The following is a 19,703-nucleotide window of genomic DNA, read 5'->3' on the forward strand; positions in this document are numbered from 1 at the left end:
CTACTTCCACTGAATTCCAATTATTTCATTTTGAAAGATGCCACCCATGGGTCAGGATGTAGGGAACCTAACTTTGAAGTTAGGACTTCTCTAAACCATGCTGGTTTAAAATCCCAGGGAATTCCTTTTTGCAGCAAAGCTCCTAGGGTGTTTTTACACAAGGAAATGAAAAACTAAAATTACAGTATAAGGTATTCAGCTGATTTCCCTAGGGGTTTTTGGTCAGTAAGAAATGTACTACTGTGAAAATTTCTTCTATCACAGGCTTGTAAAATTCCTCTCTTTCACCCCTAAACCCATATAGGCTATTCAGAAGTCTCAGATTTGGGGTACCTTATTTGCTATTTATAATTTGGGAATAATACATTTTATTAAATTGTCTATCCATTTTTTAAAAGCTATGTGTTTCAAATATGTGTTCATAAGCTCTTTTAGTTTGATCTGAATTTTAATTTCATTTTTTATAAACAGATAATACATGTCCAGAGTACAAAATTTAAAAAGTATAAAATGATATATAGGCAGAAATCTCTTTACATCTCTGTCTCCCAACCACCCAGTCTCAGAGGCAACTACTGCTACTATGATTTAGTCTTACTTCTAGATATATTCCAGGAAGATTTGTAAAGCAGATTTTTTTTTTAACACAAATGGTAGAATATTATACAAAGTGTTGTCCATCTTGCTTTTTTCATTTAATATGCCTTGGAGAGCATTCCATATCAGTATGTTCTTTTTAACTGATATAAAATATTCCATTGTATGAGTATACCAAAATTCACTTAATTAGTCCTTCATTGATAAAAACAACCTAAAAAATTTAGCTTACTTCTAATCTAGCACGAATACAAATAATACTGCAATACATAAGTCCTTTCACAGAAGCTGAGTATAACTGTAGAATAAATATTTAGAAGTATAATTGCTAGGTCAAAGAGTGTGTTTGGTTTTTAATTCTAATAAATATTGCAAATTGCCTTCCACAGAGGTTGTAACAACACGAGCAACATATGATAGTGCCTGTTATCCACCCCTTGACCACAGAGTGTATTATCAATTTTTAAAAATGTTTGCCAGTGTGGTAAGTGGAAACTGATATCCCATTGTAATTTTATTTTGATTTTGTTCTTATAATAAATGAGGTTGAGCTCCTTTTCATATGTTGTAGAGCCATTTGTATTTACTTTCCTGTCAACTGTCTATATCTTTGCTAGTTTCCTAATGGGTTTTGGGTTTTTCTCTTACTGATTAATTAGCTTTTTACATATTAGGGAAATCAAGCTTTTGCTGAGAAAGGCTTTTAAAATGTTTTCTCAGGTTTTTATCTGCTTTTTTACTTCTGTAACTCAACTTCTATTAGTTTTTGCCATATACAAATGTTTTATTTTTTTTTTTTTTAAAGATTTTATTTATTTATTTGAGAGAGAGAATGAGAGACAGAGAGCACAAGAGGGAAGAGGGTCAGAGGGAGAAGCAGACCCCCCGCTGAGCAGGGAGCCCGATGTGGGACTCGATCCCGGAACTCCAGGATCATGACCTGAGCCGAAGGCAGTCGCTTAACCAACTGAGCCACCCAGGCGCCCCACAAATGTTTTATTTTTAATAGGATTTTAGAAGTATCTTAAATGCTTTGAAAATTACTCACCAAATAATTTTTAAGTATCATAGAACTGGTACCTGTCCTCTTCGACAAAGGAGACTTAAAATTTTACATCAGACCTGTACTAATTTTCCTTGCTGCTTAACAAATTACCACAAACTGAGGAACTTTAAACAGTAACTACTTCTTATCTCAAATTTTCTCTACTGTACAAGGCTTAGCTGAGCCCTCTGCACAGGGTCTCACTAGACGGCAGTTAAGCTGCTGGCCAGGGCTAAAGTCTCGCCTGGAAGCCCAACTGGGGAAGTTTCCTCTAACTTTCTGCCTTTAACAAAACTGCCTCTCACCTCACTTGAGTTTTGGGAGATGCTATCTCCTTGAGGTTGCAGGGTTTATAACCATTGTCTCCTTCAAAGCCAACAATGAAGAGAAAGACTAAGAGCAAGAATTCCAGCAAATGGAGTCTTTTATAATGTAATATAATCATGAGAATGACATCTCATCACCTTTGCCATAGTCTATTGGTTAGAAGCAAGCTACAAGTCTTGCCAATACTCAAGGGGAGGGGCTTATACAAGGGCATAAGTACCAGAAGGCAGGTATCACTGGGGGTCACCTTAGGATCTGTCTGCCCCAGGTGTAATATGAAATTCTATGAAAAGTAGAGGGATGAAATAGTTGGAGAATATTCCCTCAAGCACTTAAACTATAGCAGGAAAAATAAAAATAACTTTAACGTAGGACATAATGTGGAAACTTCTACCAGAGTAGTGTAAAATAAAATATTTTGAGCATTCAGAAAAGGAAGAGGGAATCTGAGAAATCTTCTTGAAGGAGGTGGCATTTGAGTAGCATTTGAACAACTTTTAATGGTTATTGTTTTTATTGCTACTTTTATTATTTAAGAGTTAGCATTTACTGAGTGCTAACTCTATGACAGGTAAGATGCTGTGCAAAGGGGAGTTCTTACCTTTTTCCAACCAGGAAAGCTCCATTTTTTAAATCCGTTTTACATATTGTACTTTTATTTAGGATTTTTATTTTATGAAGGGCTTTTTATGGCTGAAAACCAAATATAAGACCATTGGTTGGGATTGTGTAGGGGGTTTGGGGGTGATCAATTCAATTCCAGAGCTAAGGTTCTGAACTGAATTCAAAATCTACAAAAATTGGGGCCAAGCAGATGGGACCAGAGGTCCACATAGTGACAATCATCACAAGAAGACTGTGGCTGGAGGGCAGGAAATCTACCTTCATCTAATCCTGGCCTAGACTTGGTCATGGGGGGAATAAGCTGCCAAAGTTAGTGGGCCAGAGGCAGAACTGAATCAGTGCTAAGTCCTTGATCTAAGTGCTTGGGGCAGGGGGCCTGAAGGCCTAATGGTAAAGGACAGAAGTGGAGGGTGTGGGAAAGACTTAAGGGACAACATCTGTGAAGATTAGGAGACTGCAATGACAGGACAGCAAGTAAAGTGTGGTGAGTTTAGCTGCCTGGATGGCGATCTGGAAAGCCTTCCTTCTATTACAATTATAGAGAATAACTCACTTATTACTTTGAAGTCACACCTTGTATATCCTCCTACTTCTGATTCAGAAATGTCTGATAATAGCCATTCACTATTTGACATGGCTATGGGTAACCTGCCTGAATCTATTTTTTAAATCATATCTCTAACTCACTGTCACTTACAGCAATGTGCTAGCTAACTGTACTCTTGTGTGGGGCATCAGGGGCATCTGAGGAATTTGGGAAGGTTTGACAGGAGGAGCACATGCCCCACACTACATGTTCACGAGAGCAGCTCTCCCTTTTTTGGATTTCATTTGCTTAAAATTCCATATAAAGTTTGTTTCAAGAAAGGCTTCCTCAGTTTACAAAAAAAAAAAAAGATTTTTAAGAGTATCTATTAGTTTCCTCATCTTTACCCCCCCAAAAAAATATCAGTCTAATTTCTTTTTAGTCACATTTTATTTTTGACCACAAATAGCTTTACTAAGTTTGACTGCTTTCTTTATTCATTAGACCTAATTCTAAATAATTTTGGCTGCTACCAAGAAATCAAATCTTTGCTCAAAGAATCAGTCATTAATGTGAAGATTCAATATAATAGGCTGTAGCTTCTGAAGAAAATTCCAGAAGACAAATTCTGCAAATATTTTGAGTAGAGGTATCATTTTTGAAATATGAGCATAACTCCTCAAGATGAGTACTTTGAGAGATATAGTACTCAATGATAAACAGAGAAGATCTTCATTATTCACAGAATCCACATTCACACTTTTTTATTTGGAAGACATTCCAAAAGTCTATAACATAAGGCCTGTATTTGAATTAAAAACTCTGTGACAATGGCAAATGGGAAGTGAACCATCTTGTTTCCACTTTGTCACCCTATAAAAAGTAAATTTCTTGAAGGGTCCACTTAATGTTTATTCATAAAGGAGTCACTTGTATTTTTCAACTTACTCTATTTGGTAAGGAAAAGACATGCTATAAAGTTCTTTTGCCATACACCTCGACAGTTGTCTCTAAATTTTGGTATACTCATTTAAAACTTAGTCAATCACTCTGCAATCAAGTCCAAACAAGTCCCATAATTTTCCTACTGTGAGACTTTGACTAGACAGCAAATGTGTAATTGATAAAATTTTAGGCCACAAAATCAAGTACAGAAAAAAAAAGAAAAAAATCACTCTATTTTCCTAGAACTCAATTTCTATTTCAAACTCAAATCCAAGTCAATTCAGAGTCTTTCCCTCATGGCCTCTCCATCCTCAACTTGTTGTCTACCCCTGGTGTGTTGTTTATGTTTCAGTGGACATCGTAGAGTCAAGATGCGGTAAAGAGACAATTGGTCCTTGATTGTTGTCACTTACCACTGCTAGATCCATGGAGACATTATATCCTATCAGACCTCTCTACACAGTTATGGTCTACACAATTGTTGCTGACCTGGTCCAGACATGAGATCTCCTCTCCCGAGGTCTGGATTTCTCTCATCTATACCAACACCCATCTTAGACACCTAAATATTTTCCACGTGTACCAGTCTAGGTATGGGAAAATTCTGCAAGGTGGTCTCAGACTGTTCTGTCTACATGTTCCAAATGTTTGCTTCTGATCTGGATAGCAATTCATGAGGCTTATACCTCCTCTAGTTCTACCCAGTGGTGGGGGGTGGGGAATACAAACTCATTTTGTTCTTGAATCCTTACAACCTAACTGAGGTTTCTATTATGTATACTCTTCCATTACACCACAGAAGACTCAGTTTTGAGGGAAGGGGACAAGAAGCATGGCCTCTTTTTAGAGACATTTACCAGCATATAATGCTCTTCCTCACCTCTAATTATCATCCTCTTTCCCACACAGGTATTCTTAACTTATCTGAGAAAGGAAATCTGACTCACACAATTAAGCACACTCCCAAATCTACACTTCAGACTTTATTCCCTGAGTCTTTAAGGGCTTAGCACTTGAAAGTCAAACACTCGGGCTCTTTTAAATCAAAAGCCTTGGCTCTTAAACTTTCATTTCTAACCAAGATGGAATAGCAGAAACAGATTTATCTTCCTTCCTGAAACAACTGAAAAACGGGACAGAATTTATGAAACAGTGGTTTCTAAGACATTAGGCATCAGGGAAAAAAAGGGAAGTAATTCCTGAGATATGGAAAGCAGATGAGATGACCCCTACAATTGCATTAATTTATTGCCTGGAGAGTTTCAATCCTGTTGTACATGGGTTCATGAGGATCCAAGTAGAGCCCAGCAGTTTCAGTAACTTGAGGAGATGGAGCTGGCAGTTTAGGAAGGCAAAATGTTACAATTCACAGGGCAACATACTACAGAGGAGAGTGTTATACAGAGGAAGAATTCAAGAAATATGAAGACGTCCCCAGTAAGACTTCAGCTGAGTACTGATGAGTATAGGTGTGAGGAAACTACTTGAGACCAGGGAAAGAACCACCCAAAAGAAGCAAAGGAAAAAAAACCTGACAGCTCACATAGAATTGAAAATAGTTCCTGTTCCCACCAGCAATAGGGGAAAACCTTATAATCTGCGGAGCATGGGTGGAGTACTCAGAAGCGTTTTACCTCAGGGGTGGAGAAAACTTAGCCACATTAGTTTGGCAGCTCTAGTCCCACCTAAAAAAGCTTAAAAACAGGCTCAAAAACATTAAACTGTTTCCAAGTAATTCAGCCACACCCCAGAACAAACTTCAATAATATCTATAGACACGAAAACATATTCACCACCTAACAAGGTGAAATTAACAATATTTGGCATCCAATAAAAAATTACCAGGCATGCAAACAAACAGGAAAATACAACTCATAATGAGAGATTTAAAAAAATAATTTGAACTGACTCAGTAATAAAACAGATGATAGAGTTAATACCTGAAGATTTTAAACATTATTATGACAAATTTCCATATGTTCAAGAAACTAGAAGAAAAATTAAACATGTTAAGTAGAGACATGGAAGATATTAAAAAGACACAAAACTTCTAGATATGAAAATAATAATGTCTGAGATGAAACATACCTGGATGAGATTAATGGCAGACTAGCCAATATAGACAAAAAGGCTTAGTGAATTTGAAGATATAGTAATAGAACCTATCCAAATATGAAAAAGAGAGAAAAAAGACTGAAGGAAACAAAGGAAGCATCGGGGACTTGTGGGCACTTAAACCATCCCTGTATGCTTGGAATTGGAGTCCCTAAAAGAGAGAAGAGAATGGGAGGATGGAAAAAGCTGATCAAACAACTGGTGATAATGATCCAAGTTTGATGAAAATTACACACTCACAGATCCCAGGGACTCAACAAACCCCAAGTCCAAGAAAGACATCCAACACCTATTCTTTTTTTTTTTTTTTTAATTTTTTTTATTGTTATGTTAATCCCCATACATTACATCATTTGTTTTAGATATAGTGTTCCATGATTCATTGTTTGTGCATAACACCCAGTGCTCCATGCAGAACGTGCCCTCCTCAATACCCATCACCAGGCTAACCCATCCTCCCAACCCCCTCCCCTCTAGAACCCTCAGTTTGTTTTTCAGAGTCCATCGTCTCTCATGGTTCTTCTCCCCCTCCAATTTCCCCCCCTTCATTCTTCCCCTCCTGCTATATTCTTCTTCTTCTTTTTTTCTTTCTTAACATATATTGCATTATTTGTTTCAGAGGTACAGATCTGAGATTCAACAGTCTTGCACAATTCACAGCGCTTACCAGAACACATACCCTCCCTAGTGTCCATCACCCAGTCACCCCATCCCTCCCACCCCACCCCCCACTCCAGCAACCCTCAGTTTGTTTCCTGAGATTAAGAATTCCTCATATCAGTGAGGTCATATGATACATGTCTTTCTCTGTTTGACTTATTTCGCTCAGCATAATACCCTCCAGTTCTATCCACGTCGTTGCAAATGGCAAGATCTTATTCCTTTTGATGGCTGCATAATATTCCATTGTATATATATACCACATCTTCTTTACCCAATCATCTGTTGATGGACATCTTGGCTCTTTCCACAGTTTGGCTATTGTGGACATTGCTGCTATAAACATCGGGGTGCACGTAGCCTTTCGGGTCCCTACTTTTCCAACACCTATTCTTGAAAAAAATCTCTGCAAACTATGAATAGAAGGCAATTTCCTCAGCCTGATAAAGCCTTAGCCTGGCTATGAGAAACCTACACACCTAATAACAATCATATCTAATGACAACAGACTGAACCCTAAGACTGAATCTAAGATCAGAATCTAGACAAGAATGTCTGATCTCACCTCTTCTATTCAACATTGTATTAGAGGTTCTAGATAGTGCAATAAGGCAAAAGAAAAAGAAAGAAAGAAAGAAAAGGCATTCAAATTGGAAAGGAAAAGTAACACTATCTATGCACAAATGACACGATTGGCTACGTAAAATCTATTAAGTGAACTTAACAAGGTTTCAGATATAAGTTCACAAAAATTAACTGCATTTCTATACAGCAGCAATGAACATCAGAAACTAAAGTTTTAAAAAGCAATACCATTTAAAGCATTGAAAATGTGAAATACTTAGGCATAAATCTGACAAAACATGTGGTGAAGGTCTGTGTACAAATACAATAAAACATTGCTCTGTGATATTAGCAAAAAACTAAAAAAGGGAAAGTTTACCTTGTTCATGAGTGAGAAGACCCATATTGCTTAAATGTCTACTTTTCTTAAATCAATCTATAGATTCAATGCAATCCAAAACAAAAATCCAGCAGACTTTTTGTAGGAATTGACAAGCTGATTCTAAAAATAATATGGAAACACAAAGGACCCTGAATAACAAGAATCAATGCAAACAAACAAAAACACCTTAAAAAGAAGAATAAAGTTGGAGGGCTTATAGAACCTGATTATAAGACACAAATCAAGGCATGGTGGTATTGGTCAAAGACAGACAAAGAGAACAGTGCAACAGAATAGACTTACCACACAAGGACAAGTAATTTTTGAGAAAGACAATTCAGTGAAGAAGGATAGTCTTTTCCACAAATAGTAATGGAACAACTGGATATCCCCAGGCAAATAAATGAACTTCAATCTATACATTTTGCTACATTAAAAAATTGACTCAAAATGGATCATAGACTTAAATGCAAAGTTTACAATTATGAAACTTCTAGAAGAAAACATGGGAGAAAAGCTTTGTGACCTTGGGTTGGCAAAGACTTAAATACAATACTAAAAGCATTATCCACAAAAAACAAATGATTGATATATAGGATTTCATTAGAGTGAAGAACCTCTGCTCTTCAAAGACACTTTTAAAAGAATTAAAAGCCACAAACTTGGAGAAAATATTTGCTAATCCCAAAGATGATAAAGGATTTGTATCCAGAACATTTAAAGAATTCTCAATACTCAATTTAAACCCTCATTTTTTTTTAATGGGCCAAAGATTTGAACAGACACTTCACCATATAAGATACACAGATGGCAAGTAAACACATGAAAGGATGCTCACCATCATTAATCATTAGGAAAGTGCAAATTAAAAGCATAATCAGATACCACTATACACCTATTTTACTGTCTGCAGTTTAAAAGACTGACCATACCATGTGTTAGCAAGGATGTGGGACAACTACAACTCGTAGACACTCCTGAGGGAATGTAAAATGGTGCAAATTCCTTGGACAACAGTTTGGCAGTTGCTTACAAAATTAAACATGTACCTACTACATGACTGAATCATCCCACTCCTAGGTATTTAGCCAATAGGAAAGGAAACATGTGTCCATACAAAGACTGGTACACAAATGTTCATGGCAGCTTTACTGCCCAACCTGGAAATAGCCCAAACTGGAAATAACCCAAATGTTCATCAACAGGTAAATGGCCAAACATGGCACAAGTCATACAATGAAATACTACTCAGCAATAAAAAGGACTGAACTATTGATACAATAACTTGTATGAATCTCAAAATAACTATTCTGAGAGGAAGAAGCCAGACAAAAAGAGTAAAAACTGTATAGTTCTATTTATATAAAATTCTCAAAAACCTGCAAGCTCATCTATAGTGACAGAAAGCAGGTCAAGAGTTTTCTAGGAAAACAAGGCAGAGGTGGGAGAAGGGAGGAAAGGCACAAAGCAACTTTGGGGTGATGGATAAGTTTGTTATCTTGATTGTAATGATGGCTTCACGGGTGTATACACAGGTCAAAACTCATAATATTGTGTACTTTAAATATGTATAATTTATCTTATGTCAATAAAGTTGTTTTAAAATGCCTTGACTCTTGAAACTTAAATGCATTTTCTCTTTCCCTCTCATTTTTTCTGTATTAACTCTTCTCCAAGGCAATGGATGCCACCAACTGAATGAAGGAAAGGCAAAGTAGACAAGGCCAGGCACCAGGGGACTACTAGCCCAAGTTTGTGTCTCAAAATGCACCATGTTACGCAAGCACTATAGTCCAGTGGAGGGAACACTGGACTAAGCGTGGCTAATCTGGCTGTGTCATGAACCTTTTGAGAGGTTCTCTTGGCATAGCATATACGTCTAACTTTGTTGTGAAAATGTTCAAGGTCAAAAAGCTTGCCCATAGCAGAATTGTAAGATGAATAAATCTTGTCCGTAACATTCCTCAATTCCCCTCCTTGAACATCTCTTCCATAACTTTCCATATCACTCTCCCTCCTCTCCCATCCTTACTTCTCTGGTCAAGACCCACCACTTTCATGCTTCCACCAACTCACTCACTCCTTTGTATTCTGGCAGACACCAAAAAGATAGATGACAAATTTAGCCTCATTAAGCTATTAGTAATACAGTGTGAATCACTATGCATAGCATAGATTTTAAGAGCATGGACACTGGAACAAGGCTGCCTGAGTTCAAATCCCAGCTCTATCTCTAAATAGCTGTCTAGCCTGGAGAATGTTTGTCTATAAAATAAGCATAACCATACGACCTCATGAGTTAGCTACAAGGATTAAATGGTCAATATTTCTAAAGCCTTTAGAACAGTATCGGACACATGGCAAATACTGCATACGTGTAAAGTAAATTAGTTATATACCACTGCCCAGGGACTAGTGTTTTAAAATGAACATTGACATCAAGAAAACTAATTCTTAATAGTGGAGTGGTATGTTTCCTGGAAACCCCATGGCAGAAATGTCTATCAAGAGATAAAAGCAATTTCCTGGCACATATCACACGCCCCTACCTGAGTGCCCACTGTAAGATGCTCAATGCCCAGCTGCGAATTCGTGGAGGTGCATTAGCCACACCTCCTGATTTGGACCAACAGAGCTCACACGCTGTCCTCAGAGCTGCCATCCTGATGCTCTGATCTGCTCAGACCTCTCAAAGCCCTAAGCCATAGAGTCGCTTGCCTCTCAGCTAAAAATGCAGTAAGTCTGCTGCTACAGATTCCAACAGTAAGAAGCACACATGCTAATTCAGTTCTGAAACCTCCTGGGTGAAATCTTAACTCTTTCAAGGATATGTAAACCCAGACTGAAACGCTCATTAAAAACATCTCAGAGCTGTTCATCACAGTGGCTTTTAAAAGGCAGCGGAGCCACAGCATCAGTGGAAGGGAACCCAAACTTTCTCAATGTTATTTATCCTCCAATGCCTAAGCCCTCTTGAGAAAGAAACTATATCCAGAAGGATTAGATTTCTCCTGAAAATCTATTAACCCAGTATTGGCAGGTGTGGGATGTACCCTCAGCCAGAAGGTTTTCAGGTTTCTAGCTTAGCAGTTTGTCATTATCCTATAGGACAGCAAACCTAATTTGTAACACAGCTGATTTCCATTCGGGTCCTGGGGTCCAAGACCACAGGGACCCTTTTACTCAACATCCTTCCTACAATCCTTTATTGAGTGTCTGTTTTGGGCAAGACTCTACAGGGGAGTCAAAGAGCTTTGCAAGCACAAGCCCTGCCCTTCCAGAGCACAGGAACCATATTTAGGGGGTAACTGTCCCACCCATGATCCCACTCTCAAAATACCGTATGGAGAGGAAAATGCAATGTTTATATATATGACATACCTTCAGGAACTGCCTATTTGAGCAGAATGGACATCCAAGCCAAAACCAACCCTTCTACTGGCTAGCTGGTACCAAATCACATTCTCTTCTGTGAGAGTTATAATTGACAGGGGCTGTGTTTAGCTGGATCTATGGAAAACACATTGATATGGGCCACTGGCCATTTATGTCTACGTGTAAACAGAGAAAAGGTGTTGAGAGAACAAGAGGGAGAAGATATTGTAATAGCAGAAAGGAGAACATACAGCCTGTAATGGGCAGAGAGAATAGTTTCTGGGCCCAGAGGCTGCCAAGGTGCAGCTTCCAGGAGCTCGAGCTGTCCTGTGCCTACCAACATCAGTGATATTAAGGATTAGTTAGTGAGCTTAAGGGGGTTCCTGTTCCTGTCAATCAAACAAGTTCTGATTATAACTAATAAAACTTATGACTTGATGTTTTTAACCTACACTATGTCTGGGACTAAAAGATCCATAGGTTGCTATCTTCTGTATGTAAAAAGAGTCCCATCTTAAGCTTAATATACCAAGATATATCTGGTGGTACCAGTCTATCATGTACCTGTTTGCAAAAGGAGCCTTCTTGCCTCCTAGGAAAGAGTGTATTCCTAAGGTAAGAGAGAATTTAGGCATACAAGTTGGCCAATGCTCAGTACAGAGGAGATGTGAGCATTTTAGTAGAGTAGACAACAGCTGCAGAGCCTATCCTGAACCTTCTGGAGGAGACTGAAATGAAGGCCCACTTTCAAAAACAAACAACAACAACACCTCTCTGATTTGGGAATACAAAAACATCACTATTTTGTACTCTAGGTTATTGAGTAATTCCTACACTAGGGAAAAAGATTCTTCCCAGCTCTTCAGTGCAACACCTGGTGTAGCTTAGGAGGGTCAATGTTAGCCTCGGCAGTTCAGGCCCTGTGGACAGATATCTGTGACCACAGTGTGGAGACTGGTGACCCTGTGCCCACATGTGTAGGCACCTCCAGTGATGACAGGCATCCACAGCCCCACCACAGGCCACGGGGGAAATAAAGAACACAACATGGGAGCTGTAAGAACTGGGCCCACAAATGTATGTGAAATATCCCCAGAAATTCTCAAAAGTAGGAGGGCGGTTGGAAAAAGGAGCTTCAAAAATGTTTCCAAAATCCCATATTGGCTGGACAGCACCACAGGTTGAAGGATACTGTTCTATCGCTATTCTGACAACCCCTCCTCTTTCTTGCTTTTGTTTTTTAACTCTAGGCTTTGTGAGGCCAGAGAAGCAGGGATTATATGTGGGAAGCAAAATTTCCTTTTAACTGTGCTTCCGTTTTTGAAGAGTTTTCATTTCACTTCTTTTGTTCTTGAATTTGATGAACAAGGCCACCCAGACTCTTGATCATATCATAAACTTTCCCACCCTAGACCCCTTTCTCTCTGAGAACTGAAGTTTCCTGATTTACCTTCTCCATATTCAAAGGAAAATTTATTTCTAGAATGGAAAACGGTGATGACATATCTAATCAAAGCCTCTATAAAATAGGGATTTCATTAGCATCCTCAAAGTCTCTACCTCCTGAAGGGAGAAATGTGTCTGCCATAAGATAGCAGCATGGCAGAGAAAACCTTCAATTAAACTTAAAACTTAAATCTAAAGCAAATAATAAATGCAAAAGCATTTGCAATGACATAAAATATCTTAGTTCGGACCATGGTTCAGCAAAGCACTGAGGCCCCTGCTTTCGGCAGGCTGGGTCTTCCTTGCTATGCTAAGCACATGTGGGAACCAATGTGAAATCTGAATAATGCTTTGAAGGAATGTAGCTCATTCTGGGAAGATGAAAGCACTTTGCAGACAGCATTATCTCTTTAATTCACACACATCCCCTATGCAAGCAGTAGATAGGAAGTAGGAATTTATTCTGGGATTCTGACTCCATTATTGTTAAGTGATTTGCATATTTATGGGAGCTGAAGGACCCCTGAAAAATGAACGCAGTGAAAGGGGAAATGCATAGGACCGAGGTGAGCCACCATTTGGGTAACGTGGTAGCTGGTAGATGGTGACACTGTCTGTCTACCCTCGGGCAATGGCACCAAGGAGGCTTGCTCATGGAAAAGCAAATCATCTAGCTTGGCTGAAGCTACGGGTGTGTGTGGAAAAGTCACCACGACAGAATGGGAAGGGATACAAGGACCACAGGAGAGAAGGTAAGGGCAAGAAAAGGGACAGTGAGGTCAGGAGGTAGCGAGCTTTGTGCACTGGTATGAGCAAAGAGTTTGGACTTACTTGGGCAAAACATGGGGAGTTGTTGAAGGTTTTACAAGACGGGGTAGATATATCAGAACTGATTTTAGGAAAACTAACCAGTGAGTAGAGCCTTTGGAAGAGAGAGAAAGACTAGAATAGCAAGGAGGGCCCAGTCAAGATCAGGCTTTAATCTTGAGAATCTGGTTCCCGAAGCACTGATCAACCCATCCTCTCTCAAGCACCTCAAGAGCTACTGATGGTACTGAACCTTTAGTGAGTGAGGTTCACCAAAGAGGAAGGGTCAGGGCCAATTATGGACGCTTTGGGGCCTCTACCTCATTGAGGTCTCAGACTGAGCTGCCTCGGGTAGCTAAAGTTCTGGTCCTCAAATCTCTAGACAAAGGGCTACTCTCTGGACAACCTATCCTGGCCTAGCTGATTTCTTGGCTCTGCTCTACCCTTAACTCTTTTGATATCACTTTTCTTAATTCCCTTCTTACCAGCTAATCAACTGAGTCACTTCCTAATATCACAATAGCCCCAACAACAGTACTTAATTCAGCAAACATTTCCGAAGTACACCATGTGCCAGGCACTGTGCCACAGACACTGGCAAAATCACAGTGAACAACCCCCAAATGCCCTACTCTTGCTGACCCTTGGTTTTGTGGATTCAGTATAAACCACAGACCTCCGAATGAAAGCTGTTTAAACTTATTAACACTGAAAAGACTCTATTCAGCAGACCTAAACAAACTCTAATCTACATGGGCTTGCATTTTCTTTTCCTTTGCTTTGCATTTCATGGGCAGCTGTGCTGTACACTGTAGGACGTTCAGCAACATTCTTGGTTTCTATCCATCTACACTAGTAGCATACCCACTGTCCCAACTGTGACCACCAAAAATGTCTCCAGATGTTGCTAAATGTCTCCCGGAGAGAAAAATCACCCATGGTTAACCACCATTTTAGAGGAGCCACACAACTTTACATATATTCAATCTTAACCTGTAAGGAAGAGTTCCAGGTCACACCTTCAGTTTCTCTTCATGGTAGCTGGTCTCTACACTCCACAGAAGATGCTGCTCCCCAGACCCTAGAAATGGGGTCCTGGGAGAGAAACAAGATGGCCCAGAGGAAAGGTACCACCTTTCCTTCCCAGCCCAAACCAGGAAAAGGAAGATTCAGGGAACGGTGCCTTGATTACAGGGTAGTCGGTGGACTTCTTCCTTTTCCTCCTGGCTTGAGTACAATGCCCAGAGCTGTCATGGCTTTGACTATTGCTCTCTCTGAGTGGAGACAGTCTTCACTGGGAAGGAGGCACTGAACTCCATCATCAGCTCAGGAATGCCAGAAGTGTGAGGGAGGCGGGTGTCAGCCCCAGGGAGCTCCTTCTGCACTGGGGACTTTGTTCCACTCCCAGGGATGCCAAGGGTTTGCAGCCACTCAGTTCTAAGGCTGAGGTGAGGTGGTAGGGATGAAGAGAGGATATTTGCAAAAATAGCTGCAGTGCCCATCTGCATCTCAGGGTGTGTATGCTGAATTTAAAAGAGAAGAAAGATTAATGGTGCTTTGGTTCCTCTGAGCCTCATAGAGGCATCAAGGTCCATGATCCATCCTCAGTTTTACAGACTGGAATAATAAATTTGTCAGTGCTCCTGAAGTGAATGCAATTCAGGACAACCAACTTAAACTTATCAAATGCACCAGAGAGAGATGCAGGAGCCAGGTCAACATTTTATTCCTATTCATATACAGTGAGCAATAGGCCTTCCAGGGCCTGAATATTTGTTTCTGCTCTCCAGGCCACCTCTTTCTTTATGTCAAAGTTCCTAAGGTTCTGCCCATACACAAATTCTTTCAACAAATTTACTTCACACATTTTTTTATTGAGCGCCTTCTGTGTGCCTGGTTCTATGCTAGCAAATCAAAATGTATGATCTCTGCTCCCTGGGAGGGTACAATCTAGTCAAAGTAATAATTGTAAGCTCCGCTGTTGACTAGTAAATCACAGGAAAGAGTATGAAATGGTTTTAAGAAATGTATTCAAGGCAGAGAAAATGCTGATAAGCTATTTTAAACCCACAACAGAAGAGAGACCTGGCATCTCTCTTCAAACAGTAATGTTTAAGCTCTAATAAATTCCAGCTTCAACATGTGCTTGCTTATGAATAAAGGCAAATTATTGTGCCTCCCTGAGTGGCAGCTTCTTCATTTGTAAAATGAGGTACAAATGTCTCTTTCTGTCCTCCGCAGCACAAGGTTGTTGTAAGGAAAACACATGTAAAATGGAAGGGTTCTGTATCAATGAAGAGGCTGCTGGGGGTCACAGAGGCAGTGGCCAGGGCAGCTGTTTACGTTCTGTGGAATTCCACTCAATAAATGGTTTTTAGGTGCCTACTTTATGTGTCCAGTCTTAACTTACGAGGAAGAAACAGGGCTAGTGTAAATATGGCAGGTCAGCATGGATTTTGTGAGTCTGCTGATGTAAAAAAATAGGAACAATGTGTGTCATAGTACTCTAAAGGATCATTTATTCAAGAGAGGTGTTTTGAGAGCCTCGGTGTGTCAGGAACTATGCATCTGTTTACAGAAGTAAAAATGGATGATCTGGGAATCATTTCCGTGGACCCAATAACAAGCTTTCCTCCCGCTGCAGATTAGTTGGTTATGGTTGATAAATTGCTAAGTATGTGTAAACTTCTGTAACATTATTGATTCAGGTGTTCTTCACAAAGAATAAGAGGAGGAAGGAGGGAAAGGAAAGCCACACTAAAATTCATCAGATTGCTCCTCCACTAAAATAACAGACAATGTTTAAAACTAACAAAAATAAAGCCCTTTCTCCTCTCAAATCCTATTCCCAAATCATTTCAAAGGGTTATTATTAAACTTCAGAAAGTCTTGCTACATTAGAGTATATTAAATTTCAAAGATCCATTAAGTGCCATTTTGCTGCAGTGGAAGGCAAGGTAGAGAGAACTAATTCAAGAAGGGAAAAAAATTCTGGAAGAGAAATTAATTTTAAAGGTCAATTGTTCTCCAGAAATAGCTGAAAACTCTCCATGGGAAGCAGTGGCTGGGCTTTCAGCAAGGTCACCCTCTCTCCTTAATGTTCAGAATCAGAGGAGACATCCTTGCGCTGGGCACCACATGGTTAAGTCACGATGATCTGAAGAAGTGTCACACTATTTATTCTCTTTCTTAAACGACCAGCTCCCTTCAGCCTGTCACCTAAATATCATGTTCTCATTGCAGCTTTACAACAAGCTTCTGCTGCTGGGAAAGGGATGGTGTGCGACATAAAGAGGGGTCACAGGCTCTTCTGTACTGTAGTGGTCCTCAACAGGGAGCAATTTTGCTCCTCAGGGGACATTCGGTAACGTCCGCAGTCATTTTTGATTGTCACAACTTTTGGCGGCAGGGGAAGGTGCTACTGGCATCTAGTCAGTAAAGTCCAGGCTGCTAAACATCCTAAAATGCCTAAAACAGCCCCTCAGAACCCAGGAATTAGCCAGCCCCACATCTATACAGTCCAAGACCGAGAAACCCTGCTGTAAAGTGATTTTTATTTTTCTACCCCAAGCTCCACCCTCTTGATAATGAACTCACATGTTGACAACTGCGTGATCCACTGGATGTAAGAGAGCCACATCAAGCCCGTTTAGTTAATGGACAATTCTAATTAGTTCACTCTCTTTTTCTCCCTCCTTCACTCTTTATTCATCTCGGGCAGAAGCACAAGTAACAGCATATGGATGTCGTACAGCCACCAGCTCACATAAAGGAGGGTAAGAATGTTGCTGTAATCATGCTGTCTGGGCTGCAGTCCAATCAAATTTCAGTATTTTGCATGGCATTCTCATAACCTCACTTTGCCAGGCATCAGGGAGTTGAAAAACAAGTCCCAGCAGAATTTGCTCAAATATATCTCATCGTGTGAGAAGAATCACAGAGAACTGGATGATGTAATATTGATTGCTTGTTAGTAAAGAGGATAGGGATATCCGCCAAAGAATCAAGCCCAAGAGCAGGAGATGAAGAGGAAAGGATGAGAGGGCTGATATGGTAAATGAAGACATCAAGTCACATGATGTGTGGACGGAGGGGGCTGCGGTGGCACTGGGGAGTGGTGACAGTCAGCTCTTCCAAAATGGTACAGGTTTTCTCTTACAAAATTTGAGTCGCTATATCACACTCTTCTGTCTGATCATCTTTATGTCCGTATTATCTACATGCTGCCATCAAGCAATGTGATCTAAGCCAGAACAAAGGCTTACCGTCTTCCTTCAGTTAACTGAGCAGGTTTTATTCCTCTGCCCTGAATTCCATTTAGCCAAATAAATGTTTTCATCATAGATCCTGTTTGTTGATAAAGAAAGAGGCCTACCTCAGTAATCTCAATAGATTCTCTGCTGTTTGATTCGGGGTGTTTAATACTCAGATTTTTTTTTAACTGCTTTACCTCTAAGAGGTACTAGTCAGAGGTAATTTTCAAGTGTACGGGTCTTTCTCCTCTTCAGCACATTTCTGCCACACAGTTTGTTTCCATTCAATAATCCCTTGCTGATACTGCCAAGGACAGGAGGGGGCAGAGAGGAAAAGGAGCCAAGCTAGTGCCTCTCAGGGTATATTTACAGCTGAGTAAGTCACTGAGCTCTGAGAGCGCGAAGCAAATGCAGGCATTTGAAGATCAGCCTACTTTGTTCTGACCATCTTCCCTGCATCACCCATCTTCACAACCACATCATCATCATGGAAACACCTAGTATTCGTGGAGTGACTGAGGGGTTCACAACCACTTTCCCATAATGATTCTCTGTAACTCTATGAGAAGGCAGCCATTCTTCTCACAGCTAGCTGGAAGCCTGCAGGTAGAGTTCACCCATTACACCTACTGGATTTGTTCCATGTTAACACAACCAAGCTTTTTCATAGAGGTAGAACTTTATCCTTTTCTTAAATGCTGTCTCTTTTCTCAACCTGGGATTCCAGAGTTCCCCTCTGGTAACCATATTCCAAATATGCTATGTTTGCAGGCTCCAGGGGACATGAGGAGAACTGCAGAATAAGCCTTGTCAGCAAAACTTGACTTAGAGGACCTGGAATTTACATAGTATTTTTTTAAGATTTTATTTTTTTATTTGACAGAGAGAGGGAGTATAAGCAGGGGGGATGGCAGGCAGAGAGAGAGGGAGAAGCAGACTCCCCGCTGAGCAGGGAGACTAACGTGGGGCTCAATCCCAGGACTCTGAGATCACGACCTGAGCTGAAGGCAGATGCTTAACCAACTGAGCCACCCAGGCACCCAGGGGACCTGGTATTTAAACTCCCCTCCTAGACATCTCTTCTTTTGGCTCTTGTGTGCTGCTTTAGCTCTACCCACTCACCTTGGCCCGAAGGGGAGCTTCTGGTCCATCCTGAGCAGCTCCCCTGTGCTGCTAGCTGTAGACACAAGGTCTGTGTTGATGACAGCAGAGCTCTCCATCTACCCATGACTTACACAGAGGCAGTCATATTTTTTAGTCTTTTTCTCCACAATGTTATATAACTCCACTTCACCATGATAAATACCTAGTGTAAACATTTCAGTCCCCACACCCCTCCCAAGGAAAATCACCTCCTTTCTTTCTGTCATCATTAGTTAATCTCCAGATATCAACAAGCCATTTGCGTTGATGATAGAGCAGGTTTCCAAATACTTTGAGAACTTAGAGAGACAGAGAGAAACTCAGCTTTCATCCTAAAGGAGGAAGCTTCAGTCAAAAACTGGATGAAGAGAGAGTTTGAATGTGTCCCATACCCTTGGTTCTGAGTTGGGTGTTTTATATATGCTGGTTCATTCAGCTCAGGACAGCCATGGAGCTTAAATTATCCCTATTTCAGAGAGAGTTCAACAGACTTGTCCAAGATCACCTGACCTGGTCAGGACTCAAGTTGGGTCATGCCTGTTTCTATCCCTTCGAGCTGCTTCTCAAAAATTAGTGTACTCTAGATGAGACCCAAACCCCCGAAGCCCAGGAAAATAAGGTAAAACCACAACACTGAACCCTGAGTTAAGTTCTTACATACACATACAACTCAACAGTGTTGACTGTCCAATCCGACCTCTGGATTTATCTCATGCACATTACCTGTCTCTGAAGATGAGAAATCTTAACCTCTTATGTCCTGCCAAAGTATAACATGAGAATCCTGGGTCACCCAGGGGCAAACAATGAATTCCTTGCCTAGAGAGAAAAGCCTAAGTCTGAAAGGTAAGAGATGTCCAAGTTTTGCCCTAATTAGATCCCAGCAAGTTGCTC

This window comes from Phoca vitulina, unplaced genomic scaffold (assembly GCF_004348235.1).
Source record: "Phoca vitulina isolate PV1807 unplaced genomic scaffold, GSC_HSeal_1.0 scaffold11, whole genome shotgun sequence".
NCBI lineage: Eukaryota > Metazoa > Chordata > Mammalia > Carnivora > Phocidae > Phoca > Phoca vitulina.